Source organism: Hordeum vulgare, chromosome 5H (genome assembly GCF_904849725.1).
Source record: "Hordeum vulgare subsp. vulgare chromosome 5H, MorexV3_pseudomolecules_assembly, whole genome shotgun sequence".
In the NCBI taxonomy this organism is placed as follows: Eukaryota; Viridiplantae; Streptophyta; class Magnoliopsida; order Poales; family Poaceae; genus Hordeum; species Hordeum vulgare.
In genome coordinates this window covers 24,076,304-24,091,336 of record NC_058522.1, presented here as the reverse complement: position 1 = coordinate 24,091,336, position 15,033 = coordinate 24,076,304, and positions in this window count along the sequence as shown.

Sequence of the window (15,033 nt, the reverse complement as noted above, 5' to 3'; positions counted from 1 at the left end):
CGTGTACAAATCGGACAATCTCTCTCGAAGTATCAGGGTTTCGAACGAGAACTCATCTCTTACAAAGGGATTTCATTTTTTTGAACTTATTTGAACTCCATACTTTTTGTGTGTTCAAAATGCACCATTCAAAGGCACATCCCAAAATTTCAACAATTTCTGACTTCATTTAGTATATTTCGTGCATTTACTTATTTTTTTGAGCTAGTTGACCCTGGAATTGAAAAGCACTACAAATGAACTCTGAAAATGTTGAAAGTTGGCATGCTATCATAATTTCACCCACATAGCATGTGTTAAAAAGTTGAGAGGGCTACGACAAAAACTGGATGCACTTCGTGTACAAAACGGACAATCTCTCTCGAAGTATCAGGGTTTCGAACGAGAACTCATCTCTTACAAAGGGATTTCATTTTTTTGAACTTATTTGAACTCCATACTTTTTGTGTGTTCAAAATGCACCATTCAAAGGCACATCACAAAATTTCAACAATTTCTGACTTCATTTGGTATATTTCGTGCATTTACTTATTTTTTTAGCTAGTTGACCCTGAAATTGAAAAGCACTACAAATGAACTCTGAAAATGTTGAAAGTTGGCATGCTATCATCATTTCACACACATAGCATGTGTTAAAAAGTTGAGAGGGCTACGACAAAAACTGGATGCACTTCGTGTACAAAACGGACAATCTCTCTCGAAGTATCAGGGTTTCGAACGAGAACTCATCTCTTACATGGGTACTATGAAAATGAAAAGTGTTTGAAATTTAGTACATTCCATATATGCATTACATAAAAGGTTTAATACATTATTACATTATTGCACCAATATTCCTATCTATTATTTCTGTTTTCTTCTGGGTCGTAGCCATGGAGAATCTTCATCATTCAGTAGGATGCTTGGGTCATTTTTCACTTTGAAGGCCGGAATTTCATGAAACTTATTATAATCTTCTGACATGTCTGTCTTGTCATCTACTCCCATGATGTTTCTTTTCCTTGAAAGAACTATGTGGCGTTTTGGCTCATCGGACGATATCTTCTTTTGCTGATTTCTTTTTCTCGTTTTTGTAGACATGTCCTTCACATAGAAAACCTGAGCGACATCATTGGCTAGGACAAATGGTTCGTCCATGTACGCAAGATTGTTAAGATCCACTGTTGTCATGCCGTACTTTTGGTCTACAACTACCCCGCCTCCTGTCAGCTTCACCCATTTGCACCGAAACAAAGGGATCTTAAAAGTAGGTCCATAGTCAAGTTCCCATATCTCCTCTATGTACCCGTAATATGTTTCCAAACAGTGCCCATTCTCGTCTGTTGCATCAAAGCGGACACCACTATTTTGATTGGTGCTCTTTTTATCTTGGGCAACCGTGTAAAATGTATTCCCATTTATCTCATACCCTTGGAAAGTACATATAGTCGAAGATGGTGGCCTGGCCAAACAGTACAGCTCATCTCCAACGGTGTCGTCATTCATGAGATGTGTCTGCAACCAACTGCCGAAAGTCTTCTCGTGTTCCCCTTTAATCCAAGAGTCAGCCTTCCCCGGGTTTTCGGAGCGTAGAATATTCTTGTGTCTCACGATATACGGAGCCACCACGGTGGAATTGTGTAGAACTGTGTAGTGTGCTTGAGAGAAAGAATGCCCGTCCATACATACTTTTGCTTTCCTTCCTAGTGTGCCTTTTCCTATCAGCCTACCCTCATACCGAGATTCAGGAACACCATTCGGCTTAAGGTCAGGAAGAAAGTCCACACAAAACTCAATGACCTCCTCTGTTCCATAACCCTTGGAGATGCTTCCTTCTCGCCTAGCACGGTTACGAACATATTTGTTTAAGACTCCCATGAACCTCTCGAAGGGGAACATATTGTGTAGAAACACAGGACCGAGAATTCTAATCTCTTCGACTAGGTGAACTAGGAGGTGTGTCATTATATTGAAGAAGGATGGCGGGAACAACAACTCAAAGCTGACCAGACATTGGACCACATCAATCTGTAACCCTGATAGACTTTCTTGATCGATTACCTTCTGAGAAATTGCATTGAGGAATGCACATACCTTCACAATTGCCAGGCGAACATTTTCTGGTAGAATTCCCCTCAATACAACCGGAAGCAATTGCGTCATAAGCACGTGGCAGTCATGAGACTTTAGGTTTTGGAATTCTTTGTCTTTCATATTTACGATTCCCTTTATATTCGACGAGAAGCCAGTCGGGACCTTGATACTGAAAAGGACTTCAAAGAAGATTTCCTTCTCTTCCTTAGTAAGAGCGTAGCTGGCACGCCCTTGAAACTGCCCTGGATGCATGCCATCTCTTCCTTTATGACGTTCCTGGTCCTCCCGTGCTTCCGGTGTATCTTTTGACTTCCCATACAAGCCCAGGAAGCCTAGAATATTCACGCAGAGATTCTTCGTCAGGTGCATCACGTCGATTGCCGAGCGGACCTCATGGACTTCCCAGTAGGGTAGCTCCCAAAATATAGATTTCTTCTTCCACATGGGTACGCGCTTATCAGGGTCGTTAGGAACATGTTGGCTGCCAGGACCCTTTCCAAAGATTACTTTTAAATCTTTGACCATATCAAATACTTCAGCACCAGTACGGATGACAGGCTTCCCCCGGGGTTCTGCCTTGCCATTGAAATGCTTGCCTTTTTTCTTTAAGGGATGCTTGGGCGGAAGAAAACGACGATTGTACGGGTACACATTCTTCCTACATTTGTCGAGATATATACTTTCTGTCTGATCCAAACAGTGCGTGCATGCATTGTATCCCTTGTTTGAGTGTCCTGAAATGTTACTAAGAGCAGGCCAATCATTGATGGTTACGAAAAGCAACGCTCGAAGGTCAAATTCCTCTTGTTTGTGCTCGTCCCACACACGTACACCTGGTTCGGCCCACAGCTGTAAAAGTTCATCAACTAATGGCCTTAGGTACACATCAATATCGTTGTCGGGTTGCTTTGGACCTTGGATAAGCACTGGCATCATAATGAACTTCCGCTTCATGCACAACCAAGGAGGAAGGTTGTAGATACATAGAGTAACGGGCCAGGTGATGTGACTGCAACTCTGCTCCCCAAAAGGATTCATGCCATCTGTACTCAGACCTAACCATAAGTTCCTTGCGTCAGCTGCAAATCTCGGGAACTCTCTCTCGATTTTTCTCCACTGCCGACCATCGGCAGTGTGCCTCAACTTATCGTCTTTCGTACGATCTTCCATGTGCCATCGCAACAACTTCGCATGATCTTTATTTCTGAACAGACGTTTCAACCGTGGTATTATAGGAGCATACCACATCACCTTGGCAGGAACCCTCTTCCTGGGTGGCTCGCCCTCAATATCACCAGGGTCATCTTTTCTGATCTTATACCGCAATGCAGTGCATACCGGGCATTTATCCATATTCTCGTACTTCTCACCGCGGTAGAGGATGCAGTCATTAGGGCATGCATGTATCTTCTGCACGTCTAATCCTAGAGGGCAGACAAGCTTCTTTGCTTCGTACGTGCTGGCGGGCAATTCGTTCTTTCTTGGAAGCATCTTCTTCATCAGTACCAGCAACTTTTCGAATGACGAGTCAGTCACACCGGTCTCTGCCTTCCACTTCAGCAATTCCAGTGTGCTACCCAGCTTCTTCTGGCCATCTTCACAAGTTGGGTACAACAATTTGTTGTGGTCCTGTAACATCTGCTCGAACTGCAACCTCTCCTTTTCTGTGTCGCAACCTCGCCGTGCATCAGAAACGACCCGACCAAGATCATCAGCGGGCTCATCTGGTTCCTGTTCTTCATCCTGATCTTCTTCTTCATTGTCTTCCATTGCGGTATCAGCATACTCAGGGAACATGGATCGGTAGTTGTCATCATCGTTCTCTTCTTCTTCATCGTCGTCTTCCATCATAACCTCTCTTTCTCCGTGCTTTGTCCAAACATTATAGCCCGACATAAAACCGGACCGAAGCAGGTGGCTCTAAATGACTCTTGAGGAAGTGTAATCCTTCTCATTCCGACATTCAACACATGGACAAAACATATAGCCACCACCATGCTTGTTCGCATCGGCTGCATCTCGAAAAGAATGGACGCCTTCTCTGTAAGCGGTTGTGCGTCGGTCACCGTACATCCATGGATGACTCATCTGTGTTATACGACAGTATATCAAATACAATCACGATCCTAAAAATTAGTACCGCACGGTCTAAACGAGGGAATATAGTTGCTAACCTTTTAGAATAAGTAGAAATAAAGAGGAAGAGGTTTAAGCGTGGCTCAGGCATCTCATATCGTAGTTGTGTTCGGTGAACTGAAGCGGCATCGCTCTAACACACATTTCAACAAACACCTCTAGTGCATCAAAAAAAGTGGAGAGCTAGCACCCACCCACAATCCTCCATCCAAGAAAAATGCAAGGAAGAGGGGAGAGGGGGGCTGTGCTATATATAGGCAGAGGACTTTAGTCCCGGTTTGAGACACAAACCGGGAATAAAGGTGGCGCACATGCGGGCTGCCCACCGCGTAGCCCTTTAGTCCCGGTTTGGGACACGAACCGGGACTAAAGGCTCCTTACGGGACGGGACTAAAGCCTCGAGGGAGGCATTGGGAATTGGGGCGACGTGGCCGGGCCTTTAGTCCCGGCCCAGAGGCAGGCCGGGACTAAAGGGTCCCGACCAAAGGCCCGTTTTCCCCTAGTGTAGTTAGTTTTTGCTGTTAGATGCTAGGTTGCTTAGTTGTTGTTGCTGCTAGCTGATGCTAGGTGCGATAGCTGCATGCCGTCGGCGCTTGCTGTTGCCTTGCATGAGGCTTGCATTTTGATGCTTGTGCTGTCGCTTGCTGTCGTCGCTTAGACCGTCCCCGCCGCGTGGGATCGCCAAGTTCACGAGTACAACGACATCCTCGACGACCCCGAAAACGAGTTTGACTTCCTCGAGGTCATCGAAGACCCGTGTTCAACTACTGAGGTGAAGACCGTAACCGTCGCCGAAGACCGTGTACCACTACTTCAACTACCGGCGCGTGTACGACTACTTCCACGACTTCCACGACGTCCGCTTCGACCCGAACCCCTCCGATATGCACGCTTCGAAGGTATAACGTTGAGACGTTGTCGTGACCGTGTGTAGTGTTGTATGAGTTGTATCGTTTGTTGCACCGTATGTTGCCCGTTGTCCTCTTATGTTGTGCCCGACACATGGGAACCCGGTACCGGGATCACCCCATCTTTATTTACCGTTCCTGCACGAGTTCCCAGTACGTTGGCACGAGATCGCGACGAGTTGTCGGGATAGGAATGTTGCCGTGGCTTCGTTTCCGTTTTGCTGCCATGGTTCCCTCTCGCTCGCCGTGGAGACATATGTTTCTTCTCCTCTTGCCGTGGTGTGATGACTTTCATGCATGACGCATTCATGGCATATATATCGTGTGTTGTATGTTTCTTGTGTTGTAGCTCCGATCTATGTTTCGCGTGTTACCCGACTAGGATGTCATGTAGGATCACCGCTCACCCCTTGCCATGTTAACAACATTTAATATTGCGTGTTACATAATCGGGAGTGAATTAAATAATTAATTGTGGAATTTCGTCGATATGCAACTCATTGCATATCGAGCTTCACTTAATGTGTAGGGTTTGCGTGAGGTGAATTGCCATGCCATCCCTTGCATCAATGAACTGATCATGCATCATAGTAGGTTATGCATCATGTTGTGCATCGTGTGGTGAATATTTCTGTTGATGTTTGTTTCCGGTTTGCTCTGTTCCGATAGAGTTCCGCAAGCGTGTCGGAATGTGAGGACCCGTTCAACTACGTTGGTTCGTCGACTTCTCGGAGTCATTCTTCTTCTCAGCGGGATCTCAGGCAAGATGACCATTTCCCCAGATACCATTACTATCATTGCCATGCTAGTTTATCGATTCTATCGTTTATGTCCTGTTGCCTACCACTTGTTAAATTTCAGCCTCTCTACAATGCCATGATTACCTTCAACCTGTTCAACCTAGCAAACCACTGATTGGCTATGTTACTGCTTGCTTAACCCTGTTGATAGCTTTGCTAGTTGCACGTGTAGTTGCTTCCATGTGATAACATGGGTTCCTCGTTATATCACCATATATAAATGCAATTTAATTTAATGCACCTATATACTTGGTAAAAGGTGGAAGGCTTGGCCTTTCTAGCCTGGTGTTTTGTTCCACCTTTGCCCCCTTAGTTTTGGCTACCGGTGTTATGTTCCATAAACAAGCGCTCCTAACACGATCAGGGTTGTTATGGGGACCCCCTTGATAATTCGTTTTAGATTAAAGCTGGTCCGGCAAGGCCCAACATTGGTTCTACATTTGCCCAACATAATAATTCTATTAACACTGAAATGCATAGGGCGTCATGAACCCGAGGAGTAATTTTACATAAACAAGGGGGGCTAGTGCTGATGGTGTTGGTCCCAAACGGTCTGCCTGCGGGGCCACCGCGAGGAAACTCGAGGTTTGGCACCCGCAGCTAGTTCCATCCGTCGTGTCCTGAGAACGAGATTCGTGGCTCCTATAAGGATCGCCGACACGTCGGGCGGCCTTGCTGGATTAGTTTTACCTTTGACGAGATATCTTGTGCATCGGGATTCCGGTGATGCTTTGGGTAATCTCAGAGTTGAGGTTTTCCACTAGGGAATCCGATGAGATCGCGAGCTTTGTGATTGAGGATTTCTATGCGGCTTGTGGTAATTTGTGATGGACTAGTTGGAGCACCCCTGCAGGGGAAATCTTTTCGGAAAGCCGTGTCCGCGGTTATGTGGCAGCGTGGAAACTTTGTTTAACACTGGTTCTAGATATCTTGAAGTTAACTTAATTAAAACTTGCCAACGGTGTGCGTAATCGTGACTGTCTCTTTCGTGAGTTCCTTCTCCGATCAAGGACACGGTGGGGTTATGTCCGACGTAGGTAGGTGTTCAGGATCATTCATTTGATCATCAGTAGTTCACGTCCGTTATGCGTAGATCTTCCCCCTCTTATTTCTTGTACTCGTAAGTTAGCCACCATATATATATATATATGCTTAGCCGCTGCTGCAACCTCCCCACTTAACCTTACCTCACCCATTAAGCTTTGCTAGTCTTGATACCTTTGGAAATGAGATTGCTGAGTCCCCTATGGCTCACAGATTACTACAACACCAGTTGCAGGTACATGTAAAGGTTACTTGACGCGAGCGCGTTGATTGTTCATTTGGAGTTGCTTCTTCTTCTTCTTCTTCATCGATCTAGGATGGATTCCAGGCCGGCAGCCTGCGATAGCAAGGATGGACGTCGTTCTTATTTTTCTCGTTTGTTTTCGTCCGTAGTCGGACCCTGCTCTTACTCTTGATGATTATGTAATGTACTGATGTGACTCTGATGTAGCTTGTGGCGAGTGTAAGCCAATTCTTTATATGTATCTCTTCTTTTCAGTACATGTACTTGTAATGATATCCATTCTTGCAACACGACGAGATGCGCTTCTATCCCTGACGAGGCCTTCGTGCCAAATTGAGGATAGGGTCGCATCTTGGGCGTGACAGGCCGGTTAGCCTCGGGCCTTGGCAGGCTGGGCTCCTTCTTCCTCATTTCTGTTTTTTTTAATCTTTTACAGCAACTTGCAAAGAAAGAAAACCAAGGACTTTGTTGGAATTCCAACAAGAGATAAATTTTCCCGGGGCCACAAAAATATGGGGAATTTAATAAAATTGGTTTGGGGTTTTTTACAGAATATAAATTCGGACAAGTTTGAATTATTTCAAACTTGCCTAACCTTTAAACCCTAACCAAACCAACCCCAATTGGACTGAGATTTAAGATGGAGACCCTATGCAATAGATATAATTTAGTGGCTCCACATCAACATTTATTTGAGACTAAATCTGCAACTCAAATAAATGAAAGCAAAGGGAAAAAGAAAGAAAGGATCAGGAGTGGCTAGGAGAAGAGGGAAAAAGAAAATGAACACAACAAGGGAAGCAATCACACCAGAGATGATGGAGATGATGCATGATGCGTGATGAATGCAACTAACAAAATAAAACACATTGCGACAATGAATTAAAAGGGGAATCTTCTGGAGCATCGGCATCGGGCTCTCACATAGACCCTGAGTGGTCAGTTGTTATGCAGTTTTGTATAGCTGAATTGTGGAGCATGTATGACAAAGAAAATGAGGACAAAATCAGAGACAATCTTAAGCTTGGTGAAGAAAATTTTAGAGTAATTGAAGAAAAGAGGAAGATGGGGGAAGAGCTTAGAATTTTCAAACTTGATTTTGCAAAAATGGTGGTTGACAAGGAGGAGGCTATTAATCAGCTTGGCAATGCTAGGTTGGCTCTTAGTGATCTGAAGAGGAGCTTGAGAAGAAGAAGTTGGCACACCATGGTTGCACCAATATACATCAGGTACTTAGGGCAAAGGCAGAGAAGGAGAGGGACCATCTTATGCTAGAGAGAGACCAAGTGAAGAAAGAGAAGAAAAAGCTGGAGTACATCATTTCTGATTTGATGAAATAGAAGCATGGCTATGAGGACAAGATCAAGAAGTTGAAGGAGATCTGTGATGAATTATAAGTATGTAATCAGAAATGCACTGTTGTAATGGATGTAATGGTTGAATTTGTACTGAATCATCTAGTTTATGTGCAAGACTAGAATTTCAACATAATTTATTTGTATTAGTATTTTATATGTATCAGTAATTTATATGTATCAGTATTTTATATGTATCCGTAATTTATATGTATCGGTATTTTATATGTATCAGTAATTGATATCTATCAGTAATTTATATGTATCACTAATAATATTGAGAAGATCCATTTGCTCAAAATAATTTCAAGATCATATGGAGAATATCCATAGGTTCAACATAATTTCAAGATCATAAGGAGAAGATCCCTAGGTTCAACATAATTTTGAGATCATAAGGAGAAGATCCATAGGTTCAACATAATTTCAAGATCATAAAGAGAAGATCCATAGGTTCAACATAATTTCAAGATCATATGGAGAAGATCCATAGGTTCACCATAGCAGTACATAAGTTTAATTCATAAATGGCATACATAAAGTGTAGATGCACTTGGATACATAGTCAAATGTGAACTCTGAGTAGTTCCCACTGGTATAAAAGTACCCTTCCATCTTGAGCTCATGTATCTTCCCCTCTTTGGCCTCTTTCCTGTTGGTTGGCTCCTTTTATCTTCTGCAACACTTCTTTGTGGATTGAAGCTTCTTGCACCTCTTTTTGCACCAGCACTAGATGCACCAGAAGATGAACCTCTTGAATCAGCAGCAGATGAACCCCTTGAAGCAACAACAGATGTACCCCTTGAAGCAGTAGCAGATGAACCCCTTGAAGCTGCAGTAGATGTTGATCTACCACCTTGCTGCCATGTAGGGGCTGTTCTGTTTTCCTACAATTATTATTGTGGGACAAATTTCTGTGAGTCTTAATGTATGATGAGACAAAGAAGGAAGTTAGAAAGAACATACCATGTGCTTGTTCTTCCTAATTTGCAGATCATGCCTCAATGTCTTTCCACAGCTTGTGTATTTGTGGCCCTGTAACTGGTAGTTACTACAAGTTATAGTAGCCATCCTTGAAGTCTGCTTTCCTTGAGGAGGCTCAAACCTTCCTTTCTTCCTTTTCTCTTCTGCTGGTCCCTTCTTGTCTTCTTTGAACTGAGGTGGTTCAATGTCAGGAGTTGCAGTTTTCACCCAACAATCTGGACGGGGAACTGGATAAACTATAGGCATGTATGACTCCAAGTACATAGCCTTTTTGAAGAAAACATTTACATGGTCCTCTGGTAGCTATTTAGACCTATAGATGGCAGAACAACCATGGTTGCAAGGAATTCCAATGATGTCTCATTTCCTACAGCCACATGTTTTTAGGTTTGTGTCAACAAAATATGTCTTGTCCCCACTAGATACATGGGAAAGGCCTGGTCCAGCTATCAATGATTTGCAGTCTCTTGCCTATTTCTTGTTCATCTCTAACTTCTCAGCATAGGTTGGTGCAATTTCTCATCTTGCAACTTGTCCACCCTCTCTCTTTTGTTGATACCTCACCAGAAATTTATCTTTGATCCCATTGATCATAGTGACAATTGGCTTGTTCCTCACATCAAGTATGTACTTATTAAAAACTTCACTTAAACTATTGACCACCAGATTAGTTTTGCAGTTAGTATCCATTACATGTCTTGACCAAGCTTGAGGAGGAATCCTTGACATCCACTCCCAAGCAGCCTTGCACTTAGCCTTCATGATCTCCATAGCCAACTGAAAGTCATGTTCAGTGTAAGCATATGCAGCTGCATCCAGACATGGTGGAAGAACTACTTTTATTGGCTTATAGTTCACACTCTCTTGTGTATCAACAAAATCATTTGTTGTTTTGTGCACAACACCTGACTCATTAATAGCAAATACAATTGTTTCAGCTGGTTGCTCTGCTTCATCTTCTGCATTTTTGTGAATTGGGGATTGCTTAATATTTAACTTCCCCTCTTTAACATACAAAGGCAATGTCTGACTGCTTCTAAATTAATTAATCATCTCATCTACTTCTATCAATACTAGAAAAATAGTTATCGCTAATATGGACATTAATGACGCACCATGTATGTGGTGCGCCATTGCTATATAGCAGTGGCGCACCAGATACAAGTGCGCCATTATTGGCCATATTACTAATGGTGCACCTGGTGTGCGGTGCGTCATTACTAGTTTTTGTCCTCGCCCCACACCCTTCCCAGACTTAGAAGTGGCGCACCAGGAGAAAGTGCGCCATTACTAGTTTTAACTAGTAATGGCGCACCACACCCACGGTGTGCCACTACTAACAATTTTTTTTTTAAAACTAGTAATGGCGCACCACACACCAGGTGCGCCATTAGTAACCCTGGTTACCAATGAAGCATTCTTAGGAGGTGCGCCATTGCTAACCCTCCCCCACTATAACCCTTACGGACTCTTCCCTCCCCCGTCTCCTCCCTTGAAGGCCCTAACCACCTCCCACCGCCCGGTCCTCCCTCGCCGATTGACCGAGCGTGCTAGGGTTCCTGCCCCGCCGCCCGGTCCTCGCCTCCTTCCTCCGACGAGCGAGAGCCTCCTCCAACCCTGACGAGCGCGGATCCGACGCTCTCATCCGCCGGTCGCTGTCGTCCTCCGTCGTCGATGAAAGAAGAGGCCGCTGCCATGACTCCTCGTCGCCACCTCCCGCCGTCTCTTCCCGCGCGTGGCCGGTGGCTGCTCTCCATCGACCTCTACCTGGGGGTGAGCCTCTCTTCCTTACATCTACGTTCCTTGTCCATCCCTCCGTTCCTTGTTCTTCTCTCATTCATTCTGCTAGTTACACACATGGATGGTGGATAGATGGATGTATGTTGATGTTAGGTAGTACTCCGTATATGATTTGCTTGATGGATGCATGAGTGGTGCTAGTTGCTTGCTTTATGGATGGATGAATGGCGCGACTACGTAGAATTTTCTTGCTACTGTTTGAAGGTTGAATGCTACTGTGAAGGGTAGTAATTGGCTCTCTTTGCTGCTGTGAAGGGTACTAACCGGTTCCCTTTTAGGATACCTTTTAGGGGTGCGCCATTGGTAACCCTCCCCCTACTAAGGCATTATCCTACTCCTTCCCCTTCTTTCATTCCCTCCCCTCACTCGTCTCTCCTTTGCCAGCCACCGCCGCCACTCCTGTCAGAAGGGCCCGTGCATATCTGAATCGAAACAGTACATGATAATGGGTAATGGAATTCTGATAATGAAGAATAATAGAGTAGTAACATGCATATATTATTAGTCTAAGTTACTATCTCTATAGTAGATAGTAATATTTTCACCTTAAGTTTGTTCAAAGGTTATACAATCCATCTAAAGTAATATATGTGGATAGGACATAGCAGTAGTGTTTATCAGTAATTTTGGTATGAGGGTCTACCAATGCATCTAGGGGTTAAGAGACTTAGTGAAGATGGGATGGTTGCTGACCTAGGGCATGTAAGAATGTTTGGGCGGAAATTTTGCAATATGGTTAGGCATGAGAGGTTGTTCATAATATTCTTTGTTTTACCCTATCTTTTGTACTTCTTCGTTGTTGCTATATCCGAGTGGCCTATGTTTTGCCAGAATGTTGATTCATTTCCATTCCGCCAAATTTCAGACGCTCCATATGTCCAGTTTTTAGCAAATGTCATGTCCAAATTTTCTCTGTTTTAGGAAATGTCTGACGACGAAGGGGAATTCGTTATGTGCGAATACTGCCAAGACGAGCGCGGCCTTTGCGACATGCCTCGCCTAGTTGATGATAGGCGCTTCAGTATCATGCTGGATGAGGACTTCGAAATGGATACACTAAGTCACAACGACAAGTCTTTTTTGTAATTAAGCATGACTACTTTTGCTTCAACTTATAATTTTTATTTTTTACTATTCTACTAGCGTATCCCCTGCCATACAAGACATTATGTGTTGGATAAGATTGGTTTCAGTACTGAAATAAATATGGAGGTAAAGATAGTTCACTTGAGGACCGAGCATGGTTATACTTTTGCCGTAAAATTGTAGAATGCAGACACCTACTCCTATTTTGAATGCAAAAGTTTGAGAGCACTATGCAAGGCTTATGCATTTGAGCCTAATATGCTTACCACCTTTGATATTCGTCGAGAAGATGAAATTAAAGGTAATATCGATATCTAGGTCGATGTGTAGACGCCTCCAGTTCTACCATTATGTGAGTTTTACAACCACATTTATTAAATAATTTATATTGCTTATTTGAAAATAGTTGACAACTTATTTCCATTGACAGCTTATTTTCATTCTTCAAAAAATGTACGGAAAATGGTAGACAGAACCTATTACTACAATGATGAAGCAGAATTAACTTGTAAGGAGAAACATCGTCTTGTCGCATTTATCAATGATCTTGAGAAATACAATACCTATCAGCAAACTCCCCAACATTATGGTCAATATGTGCCACTAGTGCACGTGGTGAACTACCGTAACATGCATGGAGATTGGATGGTAAGATTTTCTACTATTACGACATCCATGCATCTTTTGCATAAATTCTTGTAAAACTAAACTACATTGCTAGCTACAAAGCTAATACTGTGTTTTTCAACAGAAAATCCCGCAAGATTGTGTGCCTCATCTGATGTTACCAAGAGGCCGCGTTGATGTCATGATGATACGACCAGCACGGCCAGGTCAGCCTAGGTATCTACATCACTCCTTCCATACCGGATTTCTAAAACCGATGAAGTCATGACAATCAAACATTGGAAAAAATGTATGGTCAATCGTAGAGAGCTACTTGGAAGCAACATTGTGCGTAGGCCAAGAATTGGAGACAAGATGATCTCCATTCTCCATAATGGAGAGTCAGGGCCTATCTTGTTTTATGATATTCCACCTAAGCAGAGGAGTAGGTCCTAGGTACAATGTGTTATTATGTGCTACAATGTGTTAGAGTTGAGGATGATGATGAGGAGGAGTTGTGATTATGACTAGTGACCAACTTTTGTTATATGATGTCTCTTTGACGAAAATGATATTAAATAGTATCGGTGGTAATGACTATGATGATTATTAGCTATTTCCGAGATGATGTGATGATGTGCTACAATGTGTTAGAGTTGACGATGATGATGATGAGGAGTTGTGATTATGACTAGTAACCATATTTTGTTATATGATGTCTCATTGACTATGATGATTACTTCTACATCACTATGTATCGCTATTTTCAAGATGATGTGATGATATTTTATGAAACTATTGTATAGAAAATATATCACTTACTTCTACATCATTTATATATGTATCACTATGATGAATTGTATTCGGAGACTAATCTTCTATTGTATTCGATAAATCTGTTGTTTATATGTTGTGCTGTTTTTATTTTGTGCTGTAATGTATTTTGTAACCTGTGCAAATATCAGAAAAGCAAAAAACAAATTCCTAATATTCATAGTAGTGGCACACCATATTGTATTTTAGTGGCGCACATAAATAAACACCCTAGTGGCGCATTATCTAAAAGTGTGTCATTAGTAACCCATAGCAGTGGCGCACTTCTGGGCCTAGTAATGGCGCACCAGGTGGTGCGCCACTGTTATGTAGATTAACAGTGGCACACCTGGTGTGCGTCATTATTATTTATTAGTAGTGGCGTGATAATAGTGGTGCATCTATAGTGTGCCATTAATAGCCAAAACAAGTGCGTCACTAACAGCCTTTTTTCTAGTAGTGTATGTTGTTTCTGATGACAGAAATGCCTTGCATCCCTATGGCTTCCTTCCTCAAGTAGCAAATAATGTCATCACTTCCATATCCATTTCTGACCATCACATTAAGCAAACTGCCATAACTGATGTCTCTCTCATACATCTTCACAAGGCCATACTTTTTTGCAGCATCTTTAGAAGGAAACCAAAAATATAATGACCATGGCTCCTCAGGCCTACGGAATAATTGCATTTTCAGTAAAGTGCAGCTAGAACTAACCCATAACAATTTCTAACACTAAGTTGCAGCATTTCTAACCCTAAGTTTTTGGCACTCGCATAGATATTACCTGGGTGGAAATGGAGCGATGGGGGATACTTCCTCCCCCATCGAATGAGCTTGTGTCGCAGCCTTCTATGCCTCCGCAACACCCTTGTCTGCCTCCTCCGCATATGGGGACGACGGCATCAACACAACTCCCCCCCGGGCCGACAAGTCCGAATACAGGTCGACGGAGAGGCCATCGGGGTTGGGTGCTGGGCTTGAGCTCAACTTGCCAATGGGGTCGCATAGCGGGCGTAGGCCATTGAAAGAATGGGCACCGCCGCAGTCGCCGCCATCGCCGCTGTCGGAGCTGGTCGCCATGACTCGTGTGGGAGGAAACTGAATCGGGAGTGTGCATGAAACGGCGAGCGAGTGACCTAAGACACGGCCAGGAAACGACCATCTCCCGCTGTCTAATGGCG